Source organism: Agelaius tricolor, unplaced genomic scaffold (genome assembly GCF_023055355.1).
Source record: "Agelaius tricolor isolate 1412-34295 unplaced genomic scaffold, bAgeTri1.0.p SCAF_25, whole genome shotgun sequence".
Lineage (NCBI taxonomy): Eukaryota > Metazoa > Chordata > Aves > Passeriformes > Icteridae > Agelaius > Agelaius tricolor.
This window is the reverse complement of record NW_027269285.1, coordinates 172,491-186,234: the sequence shown is the minus strand read 5'-3', so window position 1 is coordinate 186,234 and position 13,744 is coordinate 172,491. Positions and strand designations below refer to the sequence as shown.

At 43.6% G+C, this 13,744-nt stretch overlaps 1 long non-coding RNA gene across 2 annotated transcripts in view; it reads right to left on the bottom strand.

Annotated features, from left to right (window-relative positions):
- LOC139599885 (uncharacterized) overlaps positions 1-11,793 on the bottom strand; it is a 134,379-nt gene extending 122,586 nt beyond the window's left edge. For both annotated transcript variants that reach the window (XR_011682331.1, XR_011682339.1), the window contains exons 1-2: positions 11,375-11,793; positions 10,262-10,411 (exon numbers count right to left, since the gene is read on the bottom strand). This is a non-coding gene — a long non-coding RNA (uncharacterized lncRNA). The remainder of the gene's footprint in view (positions 1-10,261; positions 10,412-11,374) is intronic.
- Between the last annotated feature and the right edge of the window lie 1,951 nt (positions 11,794-13,744).

The following is a 13,744-nucleotide window of genomic DNA, read 5'->3' as shown; positions in this document are numbered from 1 at the left end:
GATAACGTTTGAGGTACAGAAGTCAAGCGTTAATAGACCTGCTACAGTGTAAAAGAGCAGGAAGTCTCAGACCTTTCAGTTCAAAGGGAATAGTAACTCCTTTTAGTAAGTCCTTTTGATCTGGTGATGACCAGCAAATCTGCACTTACCCGCTCATTCTGCTGACTCCCAAGACAGTCAAGCAGAAAAACCTCATGACAAGCAGCTTGGCAAAGCAGATGCTTACAGGATACACAACAGAAAAGCGACACAGCTGTAGTAAGTTTATAGTGATCCTTTCCCAGTATGTTTCTTAATAATTGCAACAATTTATCTTTTTCTTGATGTTTCAATTAGACCAGATCCCAGAACTAGTGAAATCAAGTAAAATATTTCTGCTGATCTCAGGCACTTTGGACTAGTTTCTTCTGAAGCGATTTGTGTTTCATTCGACAGTGCAGGTTAAACTTGCGTTAATCAAAGCACTGGTGACACTAGCAGAAAGACAATATGACTTTTCCATGCCATTCTACCACTTTAAAAAAGACTCCATGGAGAAGTTGACCTTTTCTCAGTCAAAATATAAATGCCAAAGTTGCAGTATCTTTCTATCTTTCAATCACTGTCACCTTGATAGTGAAAAACGCTGTAAGTGCTACACTTAAAATATTACCAAGACCAGATGTATTTCAAAGGCAGGGCGGATTCTCCATTTCTGAAATGCAATTAATCTTATGTAACTTTTCCTCACAAATGTGACAATACTGGGGATCAAGACTCACTTTAAAAGAGGGAAGGACTATGAAAATGTTGGGGAAGGGTAGGAGCACCAGGCACTTGCCTGACTACAAGCAGGGGCTCTTGGCCACGGGCTGTTGGGGCAATTAATGCCCCTCAGTCCGGCAGAGATCAGAACTCAAAGTCCCACTACATTGGCAAAGTTTCTGCCAGTGCTGTAAGGGAATGCTGCCAGCCAGGGGCAGAAGGCACAGGCACCAGCAGCAGGGAAGAGGGGTCCCTACTTCCTGGGGAACAAGTGTCTTTCTTACCCTCTTCCCAAGGTTCACACTTTTGCCAGAAAACATGCTTCCAAATGAGTTCCCTAGGAAGCAGAAAATAACGTTCGAAACCCAAATTTTTAAAACTCAGCCTGAAGCAACCACAGAAAAGTTCTGGTTGAGAAGAAATGCTGTAAGGAATAAATGATCCGAAGTCCCTGCTGCTCTTTAAAGACATTTTTCCTTTTGCTTTCCTTCTCCTTTGAACTGAATGAGGCTACAAGTCCAGCTTGTCAAAAAAGTAGTAAATATTGCTCTTGAAAGCTCACCAGAGCTGAAACTTTACACAGGCTCAATTCTATTTCAGTTCCATTCGATATTCCAGGTCAAGATTCTTCTCTGCACAGGTGAATGTCAAGTATTTAATTCATCCCTCCGTGTCACTGTATGTCTATCTCATTATCCATATACCCATGAAGTTACAGGATATTCACAATCATTATATATGAGCCCCTCCCCTTCAGGGAAAGGATTGCTACTTTTAACATTGAGTTTTGGCTCAGAAAAAAAAAAAAGAAAATAAGTATTTATACCAAAGTGTAAGAAGATCCCTAAACTTCAGTTATTGCTTCCATTTCACAAAGAAGGCATATACTTGCAGTGCTAAGTGACAGCATAAAACCCTTAGATAGATGCATAATAATTTATTAATTACCTCTAATATAGATAGAAGCCTTTGGACATAGATATGATACAAGGAAACTGTCATGATTCACTACCACAGATTAAGAAACATCTGGTTTTTTGCTTCCTCTTATCACTCATTCCATCTTTTTAATTTCCTATTCTTTCATTTCATGGTAGCACTGTTGAATACTAACAAGACATATGTATTTAACTGTGCTCACTCATTTCCATGCTAATTAATTCAGGCTCCAATATATGCATTTTGTACAGGTTTGATAAATCCCTCTTAAATTGGTAATTTGAGCCCAAATCTTCTCACAGGGCAGAGAGAATCATTCAGCTTCTGGCCACCTCTGCCTATGATGTCAGTGAAGGGATTATTTTAATTAAAATGTAGGTGAGAAAATCAATCAAAAGATATCAAACAGGCTAGATCACCCATTACCTGTAGCCAGTATATATATATGGGATTGTAATCCAATTTATGAAGCTTTAAAGCCAGTAAACCAATTATTTTTAAAATGCATTTCAGTCAAGATGAAAAACTACTTTGTCTTGTGCTTTGTTTTTTAATGACACAAATACAATGATTACTCCTAAGTGATATCCATCAGAAGACTCCTGGCAGTTTATATACCTCAAATACTTTGAGAGTGATGTTAGCAGACTGTTTTTCTGCTGTTATTTGCTTTCATTACAACACATTAAACCATGAGACAGAGGAATCTACTATGGTCCCACTGTGTTGTCCTTGGTGCCTTGCCACTCACAGATACCAGAGGCTCTGAAAGCCTCAAGTGAACAATAAATATTCAGGAAAAGATATTGAAATTATTATATATGGGACCACTATGCAAGTACATAAAATATAATTACCTTACATCAGGTATTTCACTGAGCTCAAAACCCTAATTATTGTTTTGGGTTACATTGCATTTTAAAAACTAGGAAAAAAACAGAGTGATGCAGCTAAAAAAGCTCTTCACTATGGAGAATTAAATTAAAGTTTTGAAAAACAGGATAGTGTGTAATTAGACATAAGATATATCCAAGCAGATATTTACAGTCTTCAGGACAGAAAGACAAACAGGAAGCAAAAACTACCCAAATACAGCAAAAGTCACCATCAGTTTGGTGTACCAGAGGGTAATTTCATTCTGCATCACCAAAAATAGTTATTCAATTGTGATGTATTCCATTCTTCTGAGCATCTTTTTCTCAGTTTTTTAGTTTGCTTTTTTGTCAGGGAGAACAAAAATAGAAGAAGGAAGGAAAATGGGAACAAAAAAAATTTCTGTCTCAGCCAGCATAAAATGTATTTCATAGTAAAAGCACTCAGGAATTAGAGAAGAAGGAAAAATATCCTATTTTTATGCCAAAGCTATATCATAAAATAATATTTTTAAGAACTGCCTATATTCATAACCTCACTTTCAATAAAAATGCTGCATTCATAAAAAGAAATTTAGGGTGGTAGGGCTGGATTTATCACTGGAATCTGCACACTGCCATAAAGCATGTCCTCTATTAGTGACAACAGCTGTTGGTTTAATAACCTTAGAAAAGACCATTAAATTCCTTCAAATTTCCCATAAGCAGATGGAAGAAATGCAAAAGTGTTAAAACATATGGGAGAACATATTGGAATTCAGCAGCCTCCTGGAGCGGCCAGGAATCCCAACACTGCAGCCTCCAGGCTGACACGGGTCCCCCCACAGTGCTGGAGGTGGCTTTGCTGTGAAAATAATGGAAATACAGGGAGATGATGGAACAGGCTGGATGTCCAGGGGCAGAGGTTGCTCTGCCAGTTCACCCTCATGGCTTCTGCAGGTACAGATTTCCTTCCCACTCTGTTTCCTTGGGAAGTTCTTTGCACCCAGAACTTCAGGACATGCAAAATTTTAACACACAGATGAACCCTTTCCCCAATGGCTGGAACAAACCTCTGACTGTATCACCTCCGCACTTCCTAAAACAAGAAAAAAATTCATTTTAGGAAATGGGAATTTCCTAACAGCTTGAAAGAGGAACTGCAACAGGACACAGATGAAATGTTTCCTGCTGTGAGGCTTTTTTGTCTTGCGCTGCAGTAAATCCCCCAGGCTGGGAGGGACCTCCCAGGACAGTGCCCTTCCTAGAGGCATTGGCATTGAAAACAAGATAAATTAAATCCTTCCTCGCCAACCAGGCTGCGACTCGCTGCACGTGGTCCGGCCAGGAAAGAAGGAGCCCCGCTCCACTGACCTCACTCAGTGAGTGTCTACATGCAGTTATACACAGAAGCCTTTACATTTTTTTACTCTTTATATATCATCTGCAATGGACTGTGTGAACTTTTTGTCTTCCCAGTGAATGCAATTCCCACCCAAACAAGCTGACAGGCAGTTCATGAGCCATCTGCAATATACTGCACCTTCCTTGTGTACACAAATAACTATAAGTTTGCTATTTCAAAAGACTGCTTTTTCTTCAGCATAACCCAGTTACAATATTAAGCCATAAATCTAGGTCTTGTCTCATTGTTTATTTATGGTAAATTTTCATAAACAAATGGTTCTTGTCTTCTCTAAATTGACAGCACAAAATGAACAAGTTTATCAAAGTCGTTCCAAACGATATATAACGTAATCGTGGTTTTGTAAATCCAAGTCAGGCATGTAATTATTGCAAATGGTATTTCCTGTATTACTCACTTGAGCAGAAAGTCATTTCAGTGAAATTTTGGCTAATAATTGACTCTTCTGAAAATCCATCATTTCAACTCAAAAAATACATGCAAATTGATATATTTATATACACACACTTCTACTTGCCATTCACGTGCCTGCCTACCCCAGCGTACATCAGGAACCTGGAAATTCAATGGCTCTCTGTTCTGTCCCAGAGAAATGTTATAGCTTGAAAGGGTTTACTCCCTACACCTTTTTTTGGCTTTTGTTTTTTTCAAAGTGCTGCCAAGCATCACAGTCCTTGCTGAGAATTTCTGGAAATAGAACCAGAAATAGTTGCTCTCTTTTTTGAGCCCAGTACAAAAGCCACCGACCCTCTTCTCTCCTTCTTGCCTCTTACATTCATCTCAATTCTTCAGACCCATTTTCCAACCCTAAGTATTCTGTGACTTTCTTTTTGTAGTGATGACTTCATACCGGAAAACCAATTTATCATCCAAATCAATTGCTTGTGCATCCTTGCGGAGCAGGCTTTCAATACACCAGTAACAGATAGAGGTGAGTTACAGCTACTGCTGCGCCTGTAGACCCCCAAGACTCCCAGCACCTGGCCAGCTGGAAAGCCAGACACAAATCTTTAAAAAACATGAAAAGGATGCACAAGATGCTTACTTGAAGGCCCTCATTCAGAATTGGCCTTAAATTGTCATTCCTTATTCCTCCATAGCAGATGAAAGCTAATTTGTCTTTGAATAAAAACATCTGCAGGAGATCTAATGTGTTTTAAAATATGCATAGTGACCTCAAATTGAGCTGGACCTGCTTCAGCTTTCCTGTACACTGATGCAGAGATCAGCTGTAATGCAGGGTTTGGAACTGCATCAGGAGCCCCTCTGACCCCTGCTGCAGAGCCATGGGGCAGGGAGATGGAGAGGAGCTCTCAAGGACTGCCTCCCCACAGGGCCAAGCTGAGCTGACATCCTCCAACAGACAGAAACACCTCTGCCCTTTTATTCAATGACCCAAAGAGACACTGCACCTATGGGCTGACTCCTGCAGTTTTAGAGGGAAGTTGGTCCAAATAGGGCCCTTGAGCTGTGCCTGTGCTGAGACCAGGTAAGCCTGGTGCCTCTTCTGAGTCATGGCTTTTCTTGTTACTGATCCCAAATCACTAATCCCTGCTTCCTGTGAGGCCAATTGAAAGGGGACAAGGAAAGCAATTAAACAGAAAAACTTCAAACAATTATAAAAAACCCAAAAAACCTACAAACAACCAACACAAAAACTTGCATGCAGAAACAGTACTTTCCTCAACAGAATTAGCTAATAAAGAACATAAAGGCACTTAGAGTTTCACTGGGTTAGGCTTCAATCCTTATTACAAAGTTTATCAATTATTGAATAATATTTATATGAATTATTTAGCAAACCTTTTATTTAAACAGGCATTTGGTAGCAGAGAAACTGGAACAAACCATTTAAATCCTCAGCTTTATAATCTAAATAGGTAGGCTCAGCAGAGATAAAAGTCACATTTCACAGAGAAAATCCATTTGCTGGACTCATTTCACCTTCCAAATTTGTTTCCACTCCTCAGAAACAGCATAAGATGAAGTTAAAAAGCACCTTTGGTGCCTGGTGTGGAGCGCAATACCCTCCCCAGCACCCCACAATCCCACCACAGCTCCCCCAGTAGTGACGGCAGAGGAGGCCAATGGCCCCCGTGCAATCATCAGCACCATGGGGAGGGACAGAGCAGAGGCTTCGGGGGTGGTCCTCATCATTCAGCCAGAATAACCTGCAAACCACAGCTCTCTTCTCACTCAGAGACACGGGCAGCTCTCACAGCTGTCCCTTTCAGCTCCACAGCAAACATTCTGATGGCTGCACTCAGATCTTGCAGCCGCTTCATCCTGGTGCTGCACACAGGACTCATCCATTCACACAAAGAGGATGACTCACTCCCTGAAACCGGAAAACTGAGAATAAGCCTGTAGAGCATTGTGACCAGCAATTCTGTCTTTCCAGTCAATATTTAAACTCCATCAGTAGAGTTTCACGAGGGAACTTGCCCCTAAAGCTCCCTTTGAAAGCTGCATGTGCCTTTCCCAACTCAGTGCTCTGCAGTCAGCACAGGGCTCCTTCAGTGACAGGCTGTGCTGCACCTGGGCAATCAAACTGCTTTAATTACCTCAATGCTCTATACACACAGTAATAGAACAGAATTGTTAAAGCTGAATCGTTAATCATTTGAGCTAGATCAATAAATAATTATCTGTGCCATACCACTGTGCTCATAAACAGAACCTTCCAGACACAGACACATCGTAAATAAGCAACAGCCACACGGACATGAGCAAGAAAGGAAAACAGACATTCCTCACAAAAGCTGCTTTTTTTTCTCTAAGTGTGTAATAGTGAGATTTGTGAAGTGCCAGAGATGTGAACTGATAATTTATATCAGGTATTCATCTCTGGTATTATTTCTGCACTATAATTTTAAAACTGACCAGACATGCACAAAGGCACACAAACATGAGCAAAGTGATCATGACACGCCAAGGAGTAGTGATGGGGGTCTTGACCGGTGTAGGAGTTTTATGTAACAAATTTCCTGCAATAATCTAAAAGTTGTGAGAGAAGGGGGAACAAAAAGTAGGCATCCAGTCACTGCCACCATTAAACTCCATTTTAATGCCCATGACATCTTGGAGAAATGACTATTTAATTACCTCCTAATTAGGAGCCCTTCCACCCCCACATGTCTCAGATCTCTTCTTCCTCTCAGATAACTCTGGGAACTAGAGCTTTTAGGAGAAACAGCAAGCACTGCAAGATTTTAAATAAAAATTGCAAGATTTGTCAGCCCTGCTACTTGAGTGTTTTCCTGTTTTCAAAACAGAGCCCTGTGTGCTCCACCAAGGTACTCACCACCAGACAGGATGTCACAACCAGGCCCATGTCCCAGCTCTCATGAGCCACCCTTGCAATGTCCCTTTTCAGTCTCTCCAGAGACACAAGTCCTTTTTTCAAGAGGAACCTTGCCCTAGTTTCTGTGTAAGTAAAATTCATGCACAAGATTAAGAAAAAAAGTAAGCAAACAAACAAAATAATCCCAATGGTCCTCTAATAAAATCCACATAAGATAATGCATTTTTCATAGTGCATGAAAATATCAATAAAGATTCAAGCTCTTGTAGAAATCAATGATTCTCCTATTTCAAAAGCTTCTGTGCAAACAATATTTCCTTGAACTAATACAATACATTGAAGTGAGAGTTGTAATTTTATTATAATTGCATCAATAGAGCAGTCACATTCCTCCATACAAAACTCTGAAGATGAAATTTTAAAGCATGGCTCATAAATACAAGAAGAGAGAACAAAATAGCCTCTTTTTTGATAATTAAACAGTTAGCAGCTAAATTGCATTGTAATTGATTGGAAAATTGCTTTTTTAATGAGATTTAGTCATGAGGAAATGGCTTTTTTCTTCAATACATCCAATGTGCATTGGGGTCATTTAAAGAGCAAACTGCCTTCCTGGGCTCTCCCGTAGAGACTGAAGCTTGCCTAAGAAAAGCCACATCACCCAGCAAAGGAGTCCCAGCCCTGCGAGGCTCAGCCCTGCAGCTCAGCTGTGCTGGGCATCTGACACCTGCAGGGCAGATGCAGGAGTGCACTGAGGGCATGGCAGGGGCAGGGGGTACAGGGGTACTCCTCACTGTCCCAGGAAATGAGCTCGCGCCCTGCCAGCTCTGCTGTCTGTTTGGCTGATGCTGGGGTGGATGGGAGCAGTGCTCCAGCTGAGGCCCCAGCCTGGACAGTCTAAATTGACAAAACAATGTGAGAGAAAGTACTGAAGTATCTTTTAAAAGATGTATTATTTCAGACCTAATGTACTACTATGATTAATACAGTGCGCCAAAAAGATAAAGTAGCCAAAAAGATAAAGTAGCCTTTCTTCAACACCAGAAAGACCATTAAAATATTTGTTTTCAATGATATAGGAAACAGTCAGAAAGAAATCTTGTCCAGCTACCTTAAGAGCACTGAGTAAGCACATATTAAATGTAAATTATTATTTCACAACCATTAGTTACAGGAATTTTCCAAATGCTACAGGAAAAATGATTTTGAAGAATCCTGGTTATTGCAAACAACCATTATGTACAACAACACACACATTACACAGTTAAGTCAGATTTTTAGTGTTTAGTTTCCAAGATGTCTATTGATGTGACTTGGACTGCAATATAAACAGCAGTGATCGCAATCATTTGTTGCTGCCATAGCAACAGAGAAAATTAAAAGGGCAAACACTGCAGCTGAAGTGGCATCACAGTTGTAGCTTATAATTGCCTGACAGTAAAATGTTGTGTGCAGGGTAGCAGTAGTACTTGCAGGTATCTGTGAAGCAGGTTTGCTTGCAGAGATCAAAGTCATTTAGGTCAGTTCTGAAATCAAGAATGAGCTCCAGTTCTCATTTTTCTACAGTTCCTTTTCTTTCTTTTTTTTTTTTCTCTCTCTCATGTAGGTAGATTTTTAAAAAGGAGTTCAGAACAATCTTATGGAGATTTAAGCTATGTCTCCATTCTTCAGGCTTCTAATTTGGAACTCCAATGTAACTATTATTTGCCACTTCTGTTCTAGATTTTAGAATGTGGCGGACAACAGAGTCCCCACTATTTATGCAGTTTCCACAGCACAGGGATGAATTTGCTCTATTCTGCTGCCTCTGCAAGGTTTGCCATCCCTTGGAGACATTTCTGCCTCCCTTAGTCCACTCACTCTCCCCTGCTGGTTACTCGCACTTTCACTGCATTTCCTTTTGATTTTCAGGGACATGTGTTCATATACCATAGGAGAAGATGGTCCTGGTCATCTATCTAATAGTTTACTTTTTGCAGGGTTTTTTCTAAATAATCAATAAAGGACTTGAGCTCAAGTTTCTGCCAAATTTTATCCCAATGTGACTCAACTGAAGGCACCCAGAAAGACCTTCAGCAGGAAATGAAGGGATGTCAGTTATGAGGTACTACGCAAGTTACAGAGTTGGGTATGGTTCATAAAATACATGCGGTTTGTTTTAACGTGCTGAGGCAGTGTGGGGGCCTTGTGTTGGCTCAACAGATGACTTTTACCCTCTGGATTATTGAAAATCATAGAAGACAACAGTAAGACAATGAGATCCTGCATGGTCTTTTGCAACAGAACCACTGAGAAGCAGCAGTGGGCAAATTCAAAAATAGGTCATTCAGCTTCCCCCCATCAGCTCACTGCAGGGTATATTGTCAGTTTAATTTCCTCATTTAGTTCCTTCTGCTTCCCATAACAGTGCTTTTGAATCACAACAGTGTTTGGGAGTAGGATATGCCAGCTGGCTTTGCAGTGTTTTGTATATACACAAAAATCCTGCCTTCAAATGAGATTAACCTTTGAACAAAATTAATATACACAGCATAGTGAGAAGCAGTCACAAGCATATAGCACCTAGGAAAGGGAGAAATACAAGGTGTTCTTCATTCTGGTGCCTCAGAGATTGGTGTTAAAATTGTCACTACAAGAAAGGATTGATTAAAAAAATACTGTATGGAGAGGCATGTAGGTAAGGATTTACTAGGGAAGGAGGGCCATACAGAAATGGATTGTCTCCTGCCCCTGACAAGTATAAAAATGTGTCTTAAGCTTCGAGGTAAAACACTGAAATCCCAGAGTATTTGAAACTTCAGCAGTGCTTCAGGAGTATGATGCCATGTCCTCTGAGTACCTATCCTGATAAGGCTGAGCTTCCTTTTCTTGCACAGAAATATATTTTTAATCTGATAATAGTTTTGTGCTTGGTAAATACAGCCTATCTATTTTTTTAAAGAAACATACAGTAACAAAACAAATCCTCATTACCGAGCAGAACGACGGCACACTTACTTTCTTGTCTTCTCTAGTATCTTCCAGTTCTATCTCCTGGGGAAATCCAGGCCGAGCTCTACGATCCTCCGCTGCTGCCCAGGGAAGAGCACGTTGGGTCTTTATTGCCATCTAGTGACGGAGGAGAGCGCATTGGCACACCGAACACACCTGGGAATTTGGAGACCGACAAACGCTGCTTTTCTCTCAACCTGAACTTCGTGACACCCTGTTACCCGCATCCCTTACGGACCTTGGGCCTTAGCTTTGCAGACGTGTGGGAACTGCTGCTTTCATACAGTCCCGCCACTCTGCAAATGAACCGGCCCTTCGCCCTCCCACCAGGACCAGGCACTTTAGACAGAGGCCAAAGGAGCCTTGGTTTGTCCCCAGGGAATACACCGAGCTTGGGAGCAGGGTCGCCACGCTGGGCAGAACATCCGGCCCCAGAGCGACATTTGGGGTGGCATCAGACGGTAACAGCCATCTATCTCCTCACCCTGGGACAAGTACAGAGACAGATTGCTTACAGGTGTTTTGAAGATCCATCAGAGATGTGTTTTGTTTTGGAGGCTCTCTGGGTACTGAGACAGACTCCTGGCAGCTGGTACACCTGCACACAAGACACCAGAGCATGCCAGGGGGCTGCAGAATGCTCCAGGCCATGGACGCCTGGCTCTCTGCTCTCTTTTTCCAGATGCTGTTGTCTTTGACCCAGCTGGGACCTGACGTTAGGAATTACGGAATGGTCCCGCGCCCGGGCTGGCTAGGCTGCTCCCGGCTCTCCTCCCGCCCGAGCCCGAGCCGCGGCGCCGCGCGGGGGAGCCGATGCCACCCACAGCCACACGGTGGCGCCGCAGCACCGTGCGCCGAGCACCCCGCGGGCCGTCGCGGAGGAAACACCTCTCTAGGAGGCCACGTTTTCCCGCCGCTCCAAAGGGAAGGACTGGAAGGCTAAAGCCCGGCCCTGTGATCTGAGGCAGTGTTGCGGCCCTTTTCAGGCACACCGACCTTGGTGCTGCAGTACGAGGTGTGACCCCATGTGCCCTCACAATAACTTGTGACGGAGCACAAAGATAGTGTGGAGTGTTGTTGGGGTAACAGGGCTGGTGTGTGCATCATTGCTTTACCCACCTGTTCCTGCCCATTTGCTGTCCCGTGAGCATCCACTCTCCCTGCACGTTTAACTTTCCTGCCATTGGACTCTTATCAGTTTCCACTTGCATTTCAGGAGACAAAAATCCTTAGTTATCCCTGGATGTTTCTGCCATCTGCTGAGATGAAGGTGTTTGTGCTGGTCCTGGGTTCAGTGGTTCACTGAAGTCATGGAATGCAGGGTTTAATGTTTTCTAGTTGAGAGGGCTCAGCCCAAGGCTGCTGATTCAGCAAAAAGGAGCTTTGTCTTCTGTCCACAAACATCTCTCACAGCATTCCCAGCACCCAGCCAGCCAGCCCTTCCCACAGCAAACCTGAAACCATGCTGAACACCTGCATAGCTGAATCCACCCCACCATCTTTAGGGCCGAGCTTCAGCAGAAGGCCCTGTGGGAAGGCCCAGCTGCAGGCCGGACGCAGCGGGGGAGGTCGGTTGGGGGCTGTGAGGCAGTTAGAGTGAGGAGAGGGTCGGGTCGGTTGAGTGAGGTTGTGATTGGCTGGAGGAACGCACGGACAGCCATGAGCGGCAAGCTGATTGGGTGATAGGACGCCTGGGCAGCAGCGCGACAGCTGAGCCAGCCAATGGGGGCCCTTCTTCGGTTAAGTTCTGTTGGCCTCAGTTGGCCTTCAGTTGTGTCCGGTGGACATTAGAGGCATATTGCGATTTCTGCAGGAACGGGGTCTTCTTCAGACCCGTAAGGAGGTCCGTGCCCCTTTGTTCCCCATTGCTACAGGGTCCTGGGCATTCGGGAGGTCAGTTGTGACTGTGTAAGTATAGCCCTTTGCACATAGGAAGCCAAGGCCAGTGTGTCACTTCTCATGTTCCTGAAGGGTTGGAAGTGGCAGCAGAATGTTGCAATAGTCACAGGTCACCAGCATGTCAAAAGACTGAGTCTTTAAGAGCTTGAGGTGATGTGGAACATGTGGCATTGGAGTCCCTGGGTTGATAGGAAGTGTCTTCTGGGAGAGGGAAAGCTATTCATCTTTCTTTTGCAGAGTTTGTCCAATGGCCTTGCTACTGTTCAAAACACACCAGGTTCTGTGATCCTCATGGCCCCTTTCATTTTTCTCTTCTATGAGAGGTGGCCAATTATCCTGAACAAAAAGATGAATGTTTTATCACTTAATTGCAAACATATAAAGAAAAATAATCATCAGTCATGGAGGGAAATTGAGGCAGCTGCTGGGTTTGCCATTGTCTATGCCCTGACACCTCTCTCTGCCAGATACTGCAAAATCGCCCACAGTGGTGTTCTGAAAAGAGAGAACATGCAGCATGAGAGAAGGCTGTGAAAGAAACCTCTGCACAGCAAAGCAGCAAAAGAGCAGGAACTCGGGAATGTGAAATGCATACAAAATACTTCTGTTTCTTACTCAATGGCTAGCATACTCCTGCCATGTGGTTCTTCCTCTGCTGCCTCTCTTACAGGAGACCCAGATAACACTAAGGAAAATCCTAGAAACTCTTGAAATCCCCACTTTGTAGGAGTGAAGATTGATTTCCAATTTTTGCACAACTTGCTCTCTCCTGACATTTTTCTTTTTATTCTGCTGGATATCCTTTCTTCTAAGAGCAGAGAGAAAAAAAACATGAAACTGAAAGGCTCTGTTGCAGTAACTCCACCCCAAACAGCTGTTTAGCCAAAACATTTTTTAAAGGAAAAACAGCAGCATTGCCAGACCAGTATTGGGTTTTGATTTTCAGTGGCAGTTCCACACACAGATTAATTTGCTAATCCTTAGAGAAACTCTGGGATCTCAGTTTCCTTTTTTCCCATATAAGTTTGATTTACATCAGCAGGTGGCAGGGTTCCTCCACCCCACCCTGTCTGGCCTCTGCCCCCAGCACCCAGGCATGCTCCAGCCCAGGAGCAGAGGGAGCCTGTGGCACCCTGAGGAGGGAGGCATGGCATGAGAGAGCCCTCCAGGCTGCAGGGCCTCAGGGCTGGCTTGTGGTGAGCAGGAGGGTAGGGGCATGCTGCCATCCCCTTTGCCTCTTGAGGGATGGTCATGGTAGTATTTGGCCCCCAAATGCACCTTGGCCTCCCTGGGGCAGTGCTGCTTCCCTTGGACAAAAGCTGCCAGCTCATGGGAGGTGTTTTCCCTCCATCTCCACCCGGGAGAAACCCTTCCTCGGGCCTCAGCCTCTCATCCCCGGGCGCACATGGGCTGCTCAGCCGTGCTCAGCACATGCCCAGGCCCCACTGGTTCCACAGTGGCCCTTGAAGCATTTGGGGTATCCTAGTACATTCCAGGTGAAATCTCCAACCTGCATTAGCCAGCACTGTCTTTCCTCCCTGGGGATACTTTGCTGTGATTGGGATGGACTGACAGCACAGAGGCCCCAGG